Source organism: Hyla sarda, chromosome 3 (genome assembly GCF_029499605.1).
Source record: "Hyla sarda isolate aHylSar1 chromosome 3, aHylSar1.hap1, whole genome shotgun sequence".
Lineage (NCBI taxonomy): Eukaryota > Metazoa > Chordata > Amphibia > Anura > Hylidae > Hyla > Hyla sarda.
Window position 1 is genome coordinate 359,629,526 of NC_079191.1, and position 15,407 is coordinate 359,644,932.

Sequence of the window (15,407 nt, forward strand, 5' to 3'; positions counted from 1 at the left end):
GTATAGTGAGCAAGGGATACGCAGCGTATTTCCCGCTGCTGACATACATTTTGCGCAGCGTCAAATACGCTGCGTATACGCCCTGTGGGAACGCACCCTTAGTGTGTAACTGTGTGGAAAAGAAGTGATAGGTCACCTCTTTTCTGTGCAATTCCCTATCTCCCATTGAAATCAGTGGTTTCAAAACACAATGTGGCTTTCGGTGCAGAAATAGGTGCTGTTTTCATGCTAAAAAAATGTGTAGTTATTAATAGGGTAAACATACCCTGATGCTACCTATCAGTTTTTTACTCATAGATACAAATGGTTTAGGATACACGAGTACTGTGATGTAGTCTATAGTTTTCTGAATGTTGCACTTACAACAAAAAGTCCTCAAGTGAAATATTAAAAGGTAATTAAGTTTTATAATGTTATACAAAAAAAAAGACACAAAAAGTAAAGAATAAAAAATGCATTTATTAAATAAAAGTTATCAAAGTCCACAACATTTGACAATCCTGTAAATGTAACAACCTGCAGAATGAAATTAACACATTTGTTAAACTGCTTGGTAAACAGTGTGAAAAGTTTTTACAGTAAAAAAATAAATGTGAAGATACGTGTACTCCAAAATGATGCTATTAAGTAATACAATTCTTTTCTTAAAAATCAAGCCATCATGTATGTAAATAGAAAAATAGAAAAATGAAGGCTGTTGATACTCAGAAAGGCAAAACAAAGAAAGAAATCCTCAGCCTAAACATTAAAAATGTTGACTGCTCTTTTAACCCCTTAAGGACTCAGCCCATTTTGGCCTTAAGGACTCAGACAATAAAATTTTTACGTTTTCCTTTTTTCCTCCTCGCCTTCTAAATATCATAACTCTTTTATATTTTCATCCACAGACTAGTATGAGGGCTTGTTTTTTGCGCGACCAGTTGTCCTTTGTAATGACATAACTCATTATATCATAAAATGTATGGCGCAACCAAAAAACACTATTTTTGTGGGGAAATTAAAACGAAAAACGCAATTTTGCTAATTTTGGAAGGTTTCGTTTTCACGCCATACAATTTATGGTAAAAATGACATGTGTTCTTTATTCTGAGGGTCAATACGATTAAAATGATACCCATTATTACATACTTTTATATTATTGTTGCGCTTAAAAAAAAAATCACAAACTTTTTAACCAAATTAGTACGTTTATAATCCCTTTATTTTGATGACCTCTAACTTTTTTATTTTTCCATATAAGCGGCGGTATGGGGGCTCATTTTTTACGCCGTGATCTGTACTTTTTTTTATACCAAATTTGCATATAAAAAACTTTTAATACATTTTTTATAATTTTTTTTTAATAAAATGTATTAAAAAAGTAGGAATTTTGGACTTTTTTTTTTTCCGTTCACGTCGTTCACCGTACGGGATCATTAACATTTTATTTGAATAGTTCGGACATTTACGCACGCGGCGATACCAAATATGTCTATAAAAAAAAAATTTACGCTTTTTGGGGGTAAAATAGGAAAAAACGGACGTTTTACTTTTTTATTGGGGGAGGGGATTTTTCACTTTTTTTTTACTTTTACTTTTACATTTTTTTACTTTTTTTTTTACACTTGAATAGTCCCCATAGGGGACTATTCATAGCAATACCATGATTGCTAATACTGATCTGTTCTATGTATAGGACATAGAACAGATCAGTATTATCGGCTATCTTCTGCTCTGGTCTGCTCGATCACAGACCAGAGCAGGAGACGCCGGGAGCCGCACGGAGGAAGGAGAGGGGACCTCCGTGCGGCGTTATGAATGATCGGATCCCCGCAGCAGCGCTGTGGGCGATCCGATCATTCATTCAAATCGCGCACTGCCGCAGATGCCGGGATCTGTATTGATCCGGCACCTGAGGGGTTAATGGCGGACGCCCGTGAGATCGCGGGCGTCGGCCATTGCTGGCGGGTCCCTGGCTGCGATCAGCAGCCGGGATCAGCCGCGCATGACACGGGCATCGCTCCGATGCCCGCGGTTATGCACAGGACGTAAATGTACGTCCTGTTGCGTTAAGTACCACCTCACCAGGACGTACATTTACGTCCTGCGTCCTTAAGGGGTTAAGGGATTGCAAAGAAGAGTTTTCATTAGACATGACTAGACTATCCCCGGTATAGTGTTGGCTGGGTTCATATATGGCATAATTTCCATGCCAAATGCACAAGCTGGATATGTTTCACCTGGGACCTCCAAATCTGAAATTAGACACATCGTCTGATTTATGTATATTGCGGATTGGTTTCATTTGACAATGTTCAAAAAATGCTCCATTGTAACATTTTTAAACCAGTGCAACCTGTCTGGATGGCAACTATGCTGGGTCTTTGAAAATATGTGAACCTGGCCTCAGTATTTTCTTGACTCCCATTGCCAATATGTTTATGTCCCATTTGACTGAATCCAACAGTGGAGGCAAAAACTGTCCCAAGGGTCACAAGAAGGGTGAGAAAAAAAACCTGCGTTAACTTTAAGACAGGTCTGACTATTAGTTGATGTCTAAATTTACATGAGCTGCATATTTGAGGGCTCAGGAAGACCCGGAAAAAAGACAAATCTCAGTTTGGTAAAAAACATGTTGGAAAGTCAAGGTCATTCATGCAGAATATCCTTTGGACAAATTCAATGAAGTTACAATATTTTAGTAAATGTTTTAGATTCTGTTTTTACAGTAAAAAAACAAAACAAAAAAAAACCCTAAGCTTTAACAGTGCACCAACCTTTGTGTACTCAATCCATAGGATTTTTGCTGGCTCCTTAGAGTCTGTTTAGGGCACAATGAAATTGAAGAAATAGAGGGAATACGTACTTGTATGTGGTATTGGTATTGGCGGACATTGGACCATTCTGATGACTTTTTCAACACAACACAATATAGATAAGTTTACTCAAGAAGTGCAAGAATCACTAGAAATAAAGAAAAATAAAATGTTTTAACCATTTCACAATTATATGCAAAAAATGGAAAACATCTCAACTAACATTAAAGGGGTATTCCAGGAAAAAACTTTTTTTTTTTTTATATATCAACTGGCTCCAGAAAGTTAAACAGATTTGTAAATTACTTCTGTTAAAAAAATCTTAATCCTTTCAGTACTTATGAGCTTCTGAAGTTAAGGTAGTTCTTTTTTGTCTAAGTGCTCTCTGATGACACGTGTATCGGGAACCGCCCAGTTTAGAAGCAAATCCCCATAGCAAACCTTTTCTAAACTGGGCGGTTCCCGAGACACGTGTCATCAGAGAGCACTTAGACAGAAAAGAACAACCTTAACTTCAGAAGCTCATAAGTACTGAAAGGATTAAGATTTTTTAATAGAAGTAATTTACAAATCTGTTTAACTTTCTGGAGCCAGTTGATATAAATATATATATATATATATATATAAAGTTTTTTTTCCTGGATAACCCCTTTAACATTCAGTCTAATCTGTAGGCATCATGTCATATAGCAGAAGGAGCTGAGCAGACTGATATGTAGTTTTTTGAAAAAAAAAAATCCAGGATAGCTTATCATTTACTTTAGTAAATCTCTGGTCTTTCTGTGCTAATTAGTCAAATGGGCTTTCCTACATAGTGCAGTGTCCCAGTATCTGTCTCCCACTCACAAAATCTAAGAAAAAAATGTTATATGAAACCTTCTAACTGCTTAAATCTGTGTTTTGGGTACTGTTAGTTCACCTGCAAAACTGTTCTTGTGTCTACACTGCCCGTACAGAATACACTGAAATATTCTGAGAGTGTAAGGGTTAAGTGTTTGCATACAATGTATCAGATGAGTGATTTACTGGTCACATGGCAGATAGGCTTATATGCAGAAGTTTCCATAAAGGCTGTTGGAAGAGTCCCTAATCCAACCCCCTCTCCCCAGTAGCTGGATCCAAACCAGTTTAGTTAGAGTCTTAGTATGGCTAATGCCAGAGCAGTATGTCTCCTAGCCCTGATCCTGCTAGGTAGACATCCATCCAGTTAAGAGTGTTTCTTCAGTTAGGTTCAGGCCTTTCCTCTTCTGTACCCTGTTTAAGACAAAGCCTGCTGCAAGCAAGTCCTGTTCCAGTCACAAGTTCCATCAGACCTTAGACACAACTGGGTGATCATGGCACAATACAGAGTTTGGAGGATTTCACCCAAAAGGGAATATCCAGTCCATACTGTGAGGGCATAGTTTTTTCTCTATCCTGTCAGATTTAGTGCTAAGTGACTTGACACACCACAAAAGTTCTTTAGCATACCCTCCTATGCATAAGGTAACATGCTGCAAACCTGTGAGTAAAGTACAAGTATCTTAGTAAGGAAATCTGTGTAGGCCCTTCACAGTAGAGAGCATCTAACTGGACTGTTTTTGTAACATGTCTGAAACTGCATTTACATTGATAACACCACTGCACAACAGGGACTTTCCAGTCAGTATATCTGCCAGTAAAGCAACTCTTAAAGGGACAGTGACCAACTTTTCACTGTGACATACCACTCTGTGCTTAAGAGACTGTGTTATTCTTTGATTTGCAGAAAACTTTCAGTAAAGTTCTTTCCAGTTGTTTCCACGTTGCATACGTTGTGTAGATTTCTCATTCCTACACTGCACAACACTGGAACAAGCCATTTAATAAACAGATAGTTGGATTCACAGGGGTCCATGAGTTAGAAATAACACCCTGCCATGTGCCCATTTACCTCTTTAAGGGACTACTACTGCCAATTAGCCTACACTTCAACCTCTTCGATATACTACAACAGTAGTTGACCGTTATCTGTGCATTAGTGTGCATATTTAAAGAGCTGTCAATCACTGATTAGCACCACCCCCTTGACTACTTAGCCCTGAGCCAGCAGAGATGTACAGAAATAAATAACAAGGTATCCTGGAACTTTTTCACAAAACTATATGTAAGTCAGCTCTTCTTGTTCTATAACATGATAGCTGTAGCTTGGACTACAATTTCAATGTAACAGGTTCCCTGTGCAAAAAAAAAAAGTGCAATGAACTGGGCTACTTGCCATTTTTCCACTGATGGTGCTGCAGGAAAATTCAACACTTGCTGCCTGGTTATCCCACAGATTACAGGTAGCTGATGGGGGTCCTAGCAGCAGGAGACCCTGAGATTAGCTTATTATCGCTGGACTCTTTTAATAGAAAAGGATTGTTTAAAGCTGACAACCAGTGTAGTGCCCCTCCTGTGCAGTGGCCAAGCACTGGAGGGAAACTGAAGCTTAAAGGGGTATTCCGGGCAAAAACATCTTATCCCCTATCCAAAGGATAGGGGATAAGATGTCTGATTGCGGGGGGCCCACTGCTGGGACCCCCTGCGATCTCCTAGCAGCACCCACATTCTATGCGGGGCTGCGTCTCTAGTTTCGGAAACCTCTGGGTTTCTGGGACTGGAGATGTGACGTAATGCCATGCCCCCTCCATTCGTGTCTATGGGAGGGGGCGTGATGGCCATAGACATGAATGGAGGGGGCGTGGTGTGACATCATGTCCTCAGTCCTGGACGCAGTGGGTGCTGCAAGGAGATCGCGGGGGGTCCCAGCAGTGTGCCCCCCCCCCCCCCCCGTGATCAGACATCTTATCCTCTATCCTTTGGATAGGGGATAAGATGTTTTTGCTCAGAATACCCTTTTAACCTGATCCAGTTGTATTGTAGTTCAATGGGACAGTTTACATTGTCCAGTGCATCAATTGCGATGTTAGACTGCCAAACGCATTGGATAAAAAAAAAGCCTTGAAGCATTCTTCTATCTGGCTGTGAATACTATCCAGCACCATACCTTCATGTAACCTTTCGATCTATAGAAAAATATATGGAAGATGAATAGATACGTAGGTATGTAATGTCCCACAATGGGTACCGGAGGTCCTGGTTGGCGAATGAACGCTTGTGTCTTTTGTATCAGAGAAAATTGTCTTTATACAATGGGGGAGATTTCAAAACCTGTGAAGAGTGGTGCAGTTGCCCATAGCAACAAGTCAGATCGCTTTCATTTTTCACAGGTTTTTTTTAAAAATGTAAAAGGTATTCTGATTGGTCGTTATGGGAAACTGCACCACTCTTCCTCTACACAGGTTTTGATAAATCTCCCCCTATATGTATGATTCTATGTATTTTGCCCAATTTAGCTAACGCTTCAAGGCTATAACCTACATAAGAACCAATTCATGTCCTGGGATAGACCCAACTGTTGAGTTCAATATTCCTCAACTCCCTGTCACTGTACATTGCAACAAACACCTCTACTATGCACACAAGAAACCCTTGAAACAATGTACAGCCTATGGTTAGGGTCACAGGTGTCGTATGTTATTGTTTATTTGCTGCTGCATCTTTTTCTACCCATTGAAGTCAATGGTTAGCAAAATCAACTGCGTATTTTGATTCCCATTGACTTTTGTGGGTAGAAAAATATGCAGCAGCAAACAAGCAGCAAAATACGTGTGACCCTACCCTGAAAGTTGTGAAACAAACTATTACTGCTGTTTAACATCTAAAGATTTCCAAGTAAAATTGCACCGCACCTTCTTCTAAATTCCCATTGTCTGGTTATCTGCACCTACAAACATCATCAGGGGCATCCCAACCACCAGCACACATTACTTTGGGATGCGCCAACACGCATTGTACCAAAACGTGCTGCCCTCAATTGACAAAAGTTGCACACACTTAGGATGATTACATGGGGCTGCCACACCACTTGCAGCACCATTGACCTCTTAGAAGCACTACAGGTCCCTGAATTCTACCCCCTGGATCACCACAGATATGTAGATCTCCAGCTGTTGTAAGACTACAATTCTCAGCATGAAAAGAGATCTGCAGACTGTCAGGGTATGCTGGGAGTTTCCATTTTGCAACAGCTGGAGAGCTACAGATTAAAGACCATTGGAGAGCTAGATAGATAAACAAGCATTATATAAGCATTTTATTTTGTGGTAAAAAGGTGTTTTATTCCATCATACAGCAGATACAAGTTTATCATGCAGTCTTTTACAATCGTGGTGCAGCTGAAATGTCACATTTGTACTTGCTGTATGATGGAATAAAACACAGCTTCATGTTTTTACCATATATTGGAGTGCTGCGGGTCTTCATTGTTTGTATTCATTGGCCTATAATAAAGCACTTTATTGTCAAAGGGGTGCCAACATATACCACCACATGGCAGTGTTCCTATTGACTTCAATGATCCAAATGTAGTCAACTAGTGATTACATTCGGACAGTTTCCTGCATGTATATATGATTACTATGTGGTCTGCTGCAGTCCTAATTATATACATATGGAAAATGGCTGAAATGTAGTCAAGTAGTTGCCGATGTTTGAGCCATTTAATTGAATGGGACACTGCCATTACCTAGTGGTACATGTTGGGATCCCTCTTTGACTGGATGCTGAGGTATACCAAAAACATATGGTAGAATCTCCAGAATAATATGTTTGGCAAAAGGATTCTTTATTTTTTTAATTATCAACTGGTGGCCACTGATGGTTTTTCAGTAGAAAAAGGTGAAAAAGCCTTTTTTTCAGCACTTGTGGTTTTTTTTTTTCTATATATATTTTCCTTTATTTTAATAATAAAAATGTACAAAAATACATTGTACCATTCAGATATAACAACGTCACCAATCAAGAAAAGAAAAAAGACAAAAGGCCAAATAGCCATACTTATACTTGTTTACATCTGAGAAGTATACCCAATCATTATTAAACCCCCCCCCCCCCACCCCCACCCCACCTACTGGCACCGAGAAAAGGAAAGAGGATGGGGAAAAAAAATTGTGGTTTAGATTAAAATAAATAAATAAATTAATAAAATAAAATAAAAAAAACTGAACCCAATGCAACTGATATACATATATATGTATATGTGAACCCCCCTGAGAGAACTCACAAACTAATGGTACCAATGGTAAACACACTATTCATCAGAAAAGTTCATTATTTTTACTAAATTACTAAGAAGAATATTTGTATACAGATTCCTTCCTAAGTGCCCTGTACAAGCTCAGTTTATCATAAGCACACAGTGAAAAGGATTCCATGATTTTAGGTAAATACTTACAAATAGAGAAATGGTGCCATCTACTGGACAGTCCGACACATCACCATAAACTATGTAATGTATTCTGAGCCCTATCAATAGCGGTTTAAATAAATAAACAAATAAACTAATATTAATAACTAATAAAGTAATATTAAAAATGTTTGTATGCTTGTATATTTTTTATGAAAAGTCATTCTAATCAATACTAAAATCTGACATAAATAAAGTAAAAGACTGTGTTATATGTAGTTAATGATACATGTGCAGTGTATATCTCACCAATACATTCACTGATCTCCCAATCTAATCCCTATTCTAGACACACATATATGCATGTGCTATGATCAATCTAACAAAAAATCAATAGCCTCCTATATGTACTTATGTATTATTGTTTACATATATTTATGTCCAATATTATATATCTCATACATATTTTGTATGGAATGGATAGCATTAACAACTCTCAGAAAGAAACTGATTTATCATTTTTATTATGCCCTTGAAGGGGTACTTCACCCCTAGACATCTTATCCCCTATCCAAAGGATAGGGGATAAGTTGTCTGATCGCGGGGGGCCCGCCGCTGGGAACCTCCACGATCTCTCCTGCAGCACCCCGTCATCTCGTGCATGGAGTAACTTTGCTCTGTGCCTGATGACTGGCAATGCAGGAGCCGGAGGATCGCGACGTCACGCCCCACCCCCTTAATGCAAGTCTAAGGGAGGGGGCATGGTGGGCGTGACGTCATGAGAGGAGGAGCCATTACGCCACGATCATTCGGCCCCTGCATCGCCAGTCATCAGGCACAGAGCGAAGTTACTCCATGCACAAGATGACAGGGTGCTGCAGGAGAGATCGCGGAGGTTCCCAGCAGAGGGACCCGTGCAATCAGGCATCTTATCCCCTATCCTTTGGATAGGGGATAAGATGTCTAAGGGCGCAGTACCCCTTTAAAGACACAGACAATTTCATTTTTGAATAACTCTTTATTTTTCCATCCACAGACCCATATGAGGGCTTGATTTTTGCGCTATTAATTGTACTTTGTAAAGACATCACTAATTTTACCATAAAATGTATGGAAAAACAAAAAATACATTATTTGTGTGAAGAAATTGAAAAAAAAAACAATCTTTTAAATTTTTACGCTGTATACTTTATGGTAACATGACATGACATGTTTTCTTCATTCAGTGGGTCAATGCGATTAAAATGATACCCATGGTTATATGGTTGTATGAGGGCTAATCTTTTGCGCCATGATCTGTAGTTTTTTTTTGTACCGCTTTTGCTTTTATATGAATTTTTAACCAATTTTAATATTTTTTTGGAATGTGATGTGACCAAAAAGAAGTGATCTAAATTTTTTTTAAACGTTTACGACATTCTCTGTAAGGGATCATTAACATTATATTTTGATAGTTCTGACATTTACGCACGTGTGGATTTTTTAGGGTGGAATAGGTAAAGGGCGATTTCAATTTTTATTGGTGGAAGGGCTTATTAAAAATTTTTTAAGAGTTTTTTAACCTTGCATTTGACACTTTTTGTGCTCCCATAGGAAACTATTTTATAGCAATCATTAGATTGCTAATACTGATCAGTACTATGCCTCGTATTATCACGGATTTACGTCTCTGGTCTGCTAGAAGACCTCTGTCCGCCATCTTGGCTCATCTGATCCAAACAGGGGCGGACTAACAGGTCAGGCATTTGGGCACTGACGGACTGACAGGTCAGGCATTCGGGGCTTCCGCAGCTGCCAGTAGTTTTTCTTTTTTAATCTTTTTAGATTTTCTTCTTTTTTAACCTTTCAATCAGCATGATCGGGTGGCCACTGAGGAGCAGAGATCTCCACACACATCGCAATAGCAGTGACTGCTCGACCAGGACCTACGGTAAAGGACCTGTGGCGATGTCACAGTCATGTGACCAGTGGATGTGGGGAGCGGAGCTCAGCAGGAGAGACGGGATTGTGACTAAAGGACCTGTGAGGATGATCATGTGACAGGAGCTCAGCAGAAGAGTAATTGTTCTGGGTGAGGGACAGGGACGTGCACACATAGGGGGACATTTATCAAAACTTGTCCAGAGGAAAAGTTGCTGAGTTGCCTATAGCAACCAATCAGATCACTTCTTTCATTTTTGAAAAGGCCTCTGAAAAATGAAAGAAGCGATCTGATTGGTTGCTCTGGGCAACTCAGCAACTTTCCCTCTGGACAGGTTTTGAAGAATATCCCCCATAAGGTTCAAAGGGGGCTTGAGCCTCTGCCTCTTCCTGCACCTGCCCCTTTCATCACTATTCTTCTTTTTTTCCCCCTCAAACTACAGCAGTCCCGGCAGCGCAAACCCCTTACCAGGAGCTTTGCTCCTTTGTATACTGGGGGTTGTAGAACTATTTATTTATTTTTAACGTCAATAAATGTGAATGAGCCTATTCCCTCATAAAAGTTTGAATTACCCCCCTTTTTCCTTTTTTTTAATAAAATAATGTAAACAAAAATACCGTATTTTTCGCCCTATAGGACGCACCGGCTTATAAGACGCACCCAATTTTAAAGGTGCAAAATCTAGAAAAAAAGGATTCTGCACCCAACAGTGATCTTCAACCTGCGGACCTCCAGATGTTGCAAAACTACAACTCCCAGCATGCCCGGACAGCCGTTGGCTGTCCGGGCATGCCGGGAGTTGTAGTTTTGCAACATCTGGAGGTCTGCAAGTTGAAGATCACTGGATAGGAGGTAATACTCACGTGTCCCCACCGCTCCGGACTCGTCACCGCTGCCCTGGATGTCGCTCCATCGCCGTCGCCGCGTCCCCGGGGTTTCCCCGACGCTCCGGACGTCTTCTTCCCCAGGATCCACGCTCTCAGTCGCCGTCATCATGTCGCCTTCATCACGTCACTACGCACGCCGCTCCTATTGGATGACGGGACGGCGTGCGCGACGACGTGGTGACGTCGAAGGAGAGCGCTGCCATGCAGGGGATCCCGGCACGGAGCAGACACCGAGGAGGCAGGTAAGGTCCCTCCCGGTGTCCTGTAAGCTGTTCGGGACGCCGAGATTTCACCGCAGCGGTCCCGAACAGCCCGACTGAGCAGCCGGGTTACTGTCACTTTCGCTTCAGACGCGGCGGTAAGCTTTGATCGCCGCGTCTGAAGGGTTAATACAGGGCATCACCACAATCGGTGATGCCCTGTATTAGCCGTGGGTCCCGGCCGTTGATGGCCGCAGGGACCGACCCGATAGGTATGTATTCGCCGTATAAGACGCACCTACTTTCCCCCCCCAGTTTTGGGGAAGAAAAAGTGTATCTTATACGGCGAAAAATACGGTAAACTTAACACCCTAAGGACTCAAGGTTTTTACGTCTTTGCACTTTCGTTTTTTCCTCCTCGCCTTCTAAAAATCATAACACTTTCAGTTTTCCACCAACAGACCTATATGAGGGCTTGTTTTATGCGCTACTAATTTTACTTTCTAATGACATCAGTAATTTTACCATAAAATCTATGTTGAAACAAAAAAAAATTATTTGTGGGCCAAAAAAAAAAAAAAAACTGCCATTTTGTAATTTTTAGCAGCTTCCATTTCAACACAGTGAACTTTTTGTAAAAATGACACCTTATCTTGATTCTGTAGGTTCATACGGTTACAAGGATTGCCAATTTATGTAGGTTTTATTTTATCGCTTAAAAAAAATGTGTAACTACATGCACCTAAGTTAGTATGTTTAAAATTGTCATCTTCTGACCCCTATTTTACATATACGCCATTGACCATGCAGTTTAATTAACATATAGATACCACATGTGTTTATGTTTATTTTTGTTTACATATTTTTGATGCAAACTTTTATTAGGGTAGGGGTTATATCACATGTATTCACTTTTTTTTAAATATTTTTTTACACTGTGGCTGCCCAGTACAGGAGTTGTTATCCCATACCCTTGCTGCCCTGTTAGGCAGCCTCCCTGCAGTGTTCCCTGGGCCCTCTTACACCTGTCCCCTCATGTACATATGTTTTGCCATTTATTATGCTATAAAGTGTGTAAAGAAGTGTTATATCTTTAAGAAATGTTCCCATGTGATCTTCAGTTGTCATGTGAGTTATCATGTGATTGTTACCCAGGAGGTATCAGTGACCAGGTGACTTAAGGGTGATCAATGGGATCCCACCAAAGTCTCCCCCATAAAAGCCCTGGGTGGAGCCTCTGCTCTCTTTCTGCTAAGCTGAGGTCCAGTACAGTCGAGTCTAGGAGTGTGTCTGGAGTCATAGGCGGCCTCAAGTCAAGTCTGCAGCCACAAGTCTACAAATCTGCAAGTAAGCTAAAGTCACAGCATAGTCTACCTCAAGTCAAGTCAACGTGGCCTTCACTAAATTGTCCAAAACCACTGCAAGTCCCAGCAAGCCCTTAAAGGGGAAACTCCGCTGCTCAGCATTTGGAACAAACTGCTCTGAACGCTGGAGCCGATGCCGGGAGCTTGTGATGTCATAGCCCCACCCCTCATGACTTAATGCCCCACCCCCTAAATGCAATTCTATGGGAGGGGGCGTGACAGCTGTCACACCCCCTCCAATAGATTTTCATTGAGGGGGTGTGACATCATGAGAAACGGGGCTATGATGTCACAAGCTCCCGGCGCTGGCTCCAGCATTCGGAACAGTTTGTTCCAAACGCTGAGCAGCAGAGTACCCCTTTAAGGTCTCTGAAGTCCCTGGACACCTCCGTGGGCCTGGCTACACTGTATAGACTGTACCATCTATCCCTCAGTAAAGCTACAGTTGTCTGCAACTTGGCGTCTGAGTCATTATTGCCCCCGTGCCTAGCCCAGGATCCAGTGGTATACCTTCAGGTGGCATTGAGGAAAAACTACGCCCTGGTGTCACGAATACAAGGGGTTAATGCCATTTGCCCCTAGGGTAATTCCCTCTGCCCAGCATCTCACACCCCATACCACAACTTTTGGCGTCCTACGAACAGGATACGAGTGTGCGCCTTATGCAACAAGTCTTTCACCAGTCTGAACTGTGTCCAGTATTGTCAGTGAAAATCACATGCCGATGAAAATGAAATTTGCGTCAGAAAGTGTACGGGACTTTACCAGTGAAAAGTTTTTTACCCGAGGCGCTTGTGAAATAGAGAGGGAGGTGAAGAAAAGACTGTTATCCGCTACTGTGAACTGTGTTAACTGTATAGAGGTGGAACCTGAAAGAGTTAATTTGGTCCGGGGGTCTCCCGCGCGTGCAAGCAGTCACAGCTCTGCCCCATCAGTCCCAAGAGGTGTTGCTTCTTCAGTGCTGCGAGGAGGAACCAAAGAGCCACCATGTGTTGCACATGGGAAGATTTTGCCGACCAGACAAAAACAGGAAGTTCCCTGGGTACAGCCATATTGGAAGCTCCAGCTCCTATGCTCATCTCTGTTGTTACCTATCAAGCACCCGCTACAGCGTAGTCTATGCAAACACCAACAATTGTCAGTAACAAGTCTCCGGTGCCAGTAGCTATCAGTATTAATCCTTCAGTGCCCGCAAGTTTGGTCGCAAGATGAATTACAACTGGGTGCCTGCAAAATAGAGGAGCATCCATTACAGTACCCCCATCAGTCAAGTCAAAGCTGCCGCCGCGCTACAGTAAGCATCTTAAAGGAAAACACACCTTATTTCCCCAAGTGACAGCACACTCAAAATTCAACAGGATGTCAGAACCTAGCTCTCCAGATCAACCAGGCGACAGCGCCCCTTCATCTTCAGCAATGAGGTCATCACCTGCCCAAGCAGCCAGGATCTTGCCAGCTCTGCCTGCAGTCAGCATCAACAGTCTTGGTGTTCCAGCATCTGCACCGGTATTCATGGGGAACCCTGTCCTCCCTACCTACAATGGAGACCCCTCCACCTTGAGGGATTTCCAAGAGAGGATCCAGAGTTTGTTTGTCTTTTACTCTTTCCTTCCTAACCAACAGGTGCAATTGCTCACAGGACAACTCCAGGGATCAGCATTAGAGGAAGTCTGCACCTGGCCAGCCTCCGAGAAGGCCACTGTAGAGCAGATCTTTGAATGACTGTACCAGTTATTTGAGTCACATTCTCCGTCAGAGGTACATCTCCGGCTGTATGAAAGGCGACAAAAGCCAGGTGAGACCTTGAGAGAATATGCCGTAGCCTTGCAGAATGCCTTAGAGACAGTCCCAAAATTAGATGGTATAACTCCCGAGCAGGGCAACAAGGTGTTAATGGACAGAGTTATTGATGGGGCCCTTAATAAGTGGGACAAAGCCCAGCTGAGAATGTTAGGGGTCCAAAAGCCCAACATGTCATTCCCCGCTTTCAAGAGACTGGCTATCCATGTAATTGAGTCCTGGACTGAGTTAGAGGAAGTTTGTGCATCCCGCCACTAGGGGCGGTAGGCAGACCTATACCACCATTGTCACCTGTCCCCGCCCCAGTGTCATCTACTTTGCCATTCGCTGCAGCCTCAGACTCACAGACTGTTAGGCAGGACATTGAACAACTGACCAAGGCTGTAAAAGAGCTGGCCACCCGGCCTGCTCCCTCTGACCATGAACCGCCCTTGCCTAGAAAACTTTCACCTGCTCCTATCCCCCGCAATCCCAACTGGCGCAAGCCTACATCCAAGCCTACCCTCAGGGACTCAAAGGCCCTTTTGAACTTATTGTAACAAGTCAGGACATTTGAAAATGCAGTTCTCGGATTTAAACGGATTTCCCCTGAGGTCGAAGACCAGCCCTCAGGAAAACAGTCATCAGGTCAAATCCCCGAATGACCTAAGTCAAGACTCTCACTTTATGTTACCTCCTGCCCCTATGTAAAAATTGTTGTAGAAGGTGTACCATTGGAGGTGTTGATAGATACAGGGTCACAAGTGTCTACTATACCTAAAAGTGTTTTCTATCAGCATTGGGATGAGCCTGATGATGTTAACTCCCGAGTAGTTGCGGGTAATGGGCAACCAGTGTCCAAACATGGATACTTGGAGCCAACTATTCAGCTGGGAAAGTATGTACTTACCGGGCAGAGAGTGATCGTAACTAATGTGATAGATAAGGGGTCTGCCGAGTTAATATTAGGGATGAACATTGTGAAAAATTGTTTTGCTGAAATATTAGATGCCTTGCATGCCTCTCTACCCCATATGTCCCCTTCAGTCCATAAAGGAGTTCTGTATTGAAAAATAACTTATGCCCTATCAAAAGGACCACCGCGATCTCCTGAAAAGGGCTTGGCACTCTGCTGGAAGGGGGTGTGCCAACCCCGCACGAAGCGGCAGCCGACATGCCCCCTCCATGTATCCCATAGAGATACATGCAGGGG

General features: G+C 42.2%; 1 long non-coding RNA gene across 1 annotated transcript; it reads right to left on the bottom strand.

Moving 5' to 3' along the window:
• Window positions 1–456: 456 nt before the first annotated feature.
• Window positions 457–9,947, bottom strand: LOC130360819 (uncharacterized). The gene is made up of 4 exons (XR_008890810.1): window positions 9,886–9,947; window positions 8,092–8,162; window positions 2,846–2,943; window positions 457–516 (listed from the first exon to the last, which is right to left on the bottom strand). It is a non-coding gene; the product is annotated as an uncharacterized LOC130360819 (long non-coding RNA).
• Window positions 9,948–15,407: the final 5,460 nt, after the last annotated feature.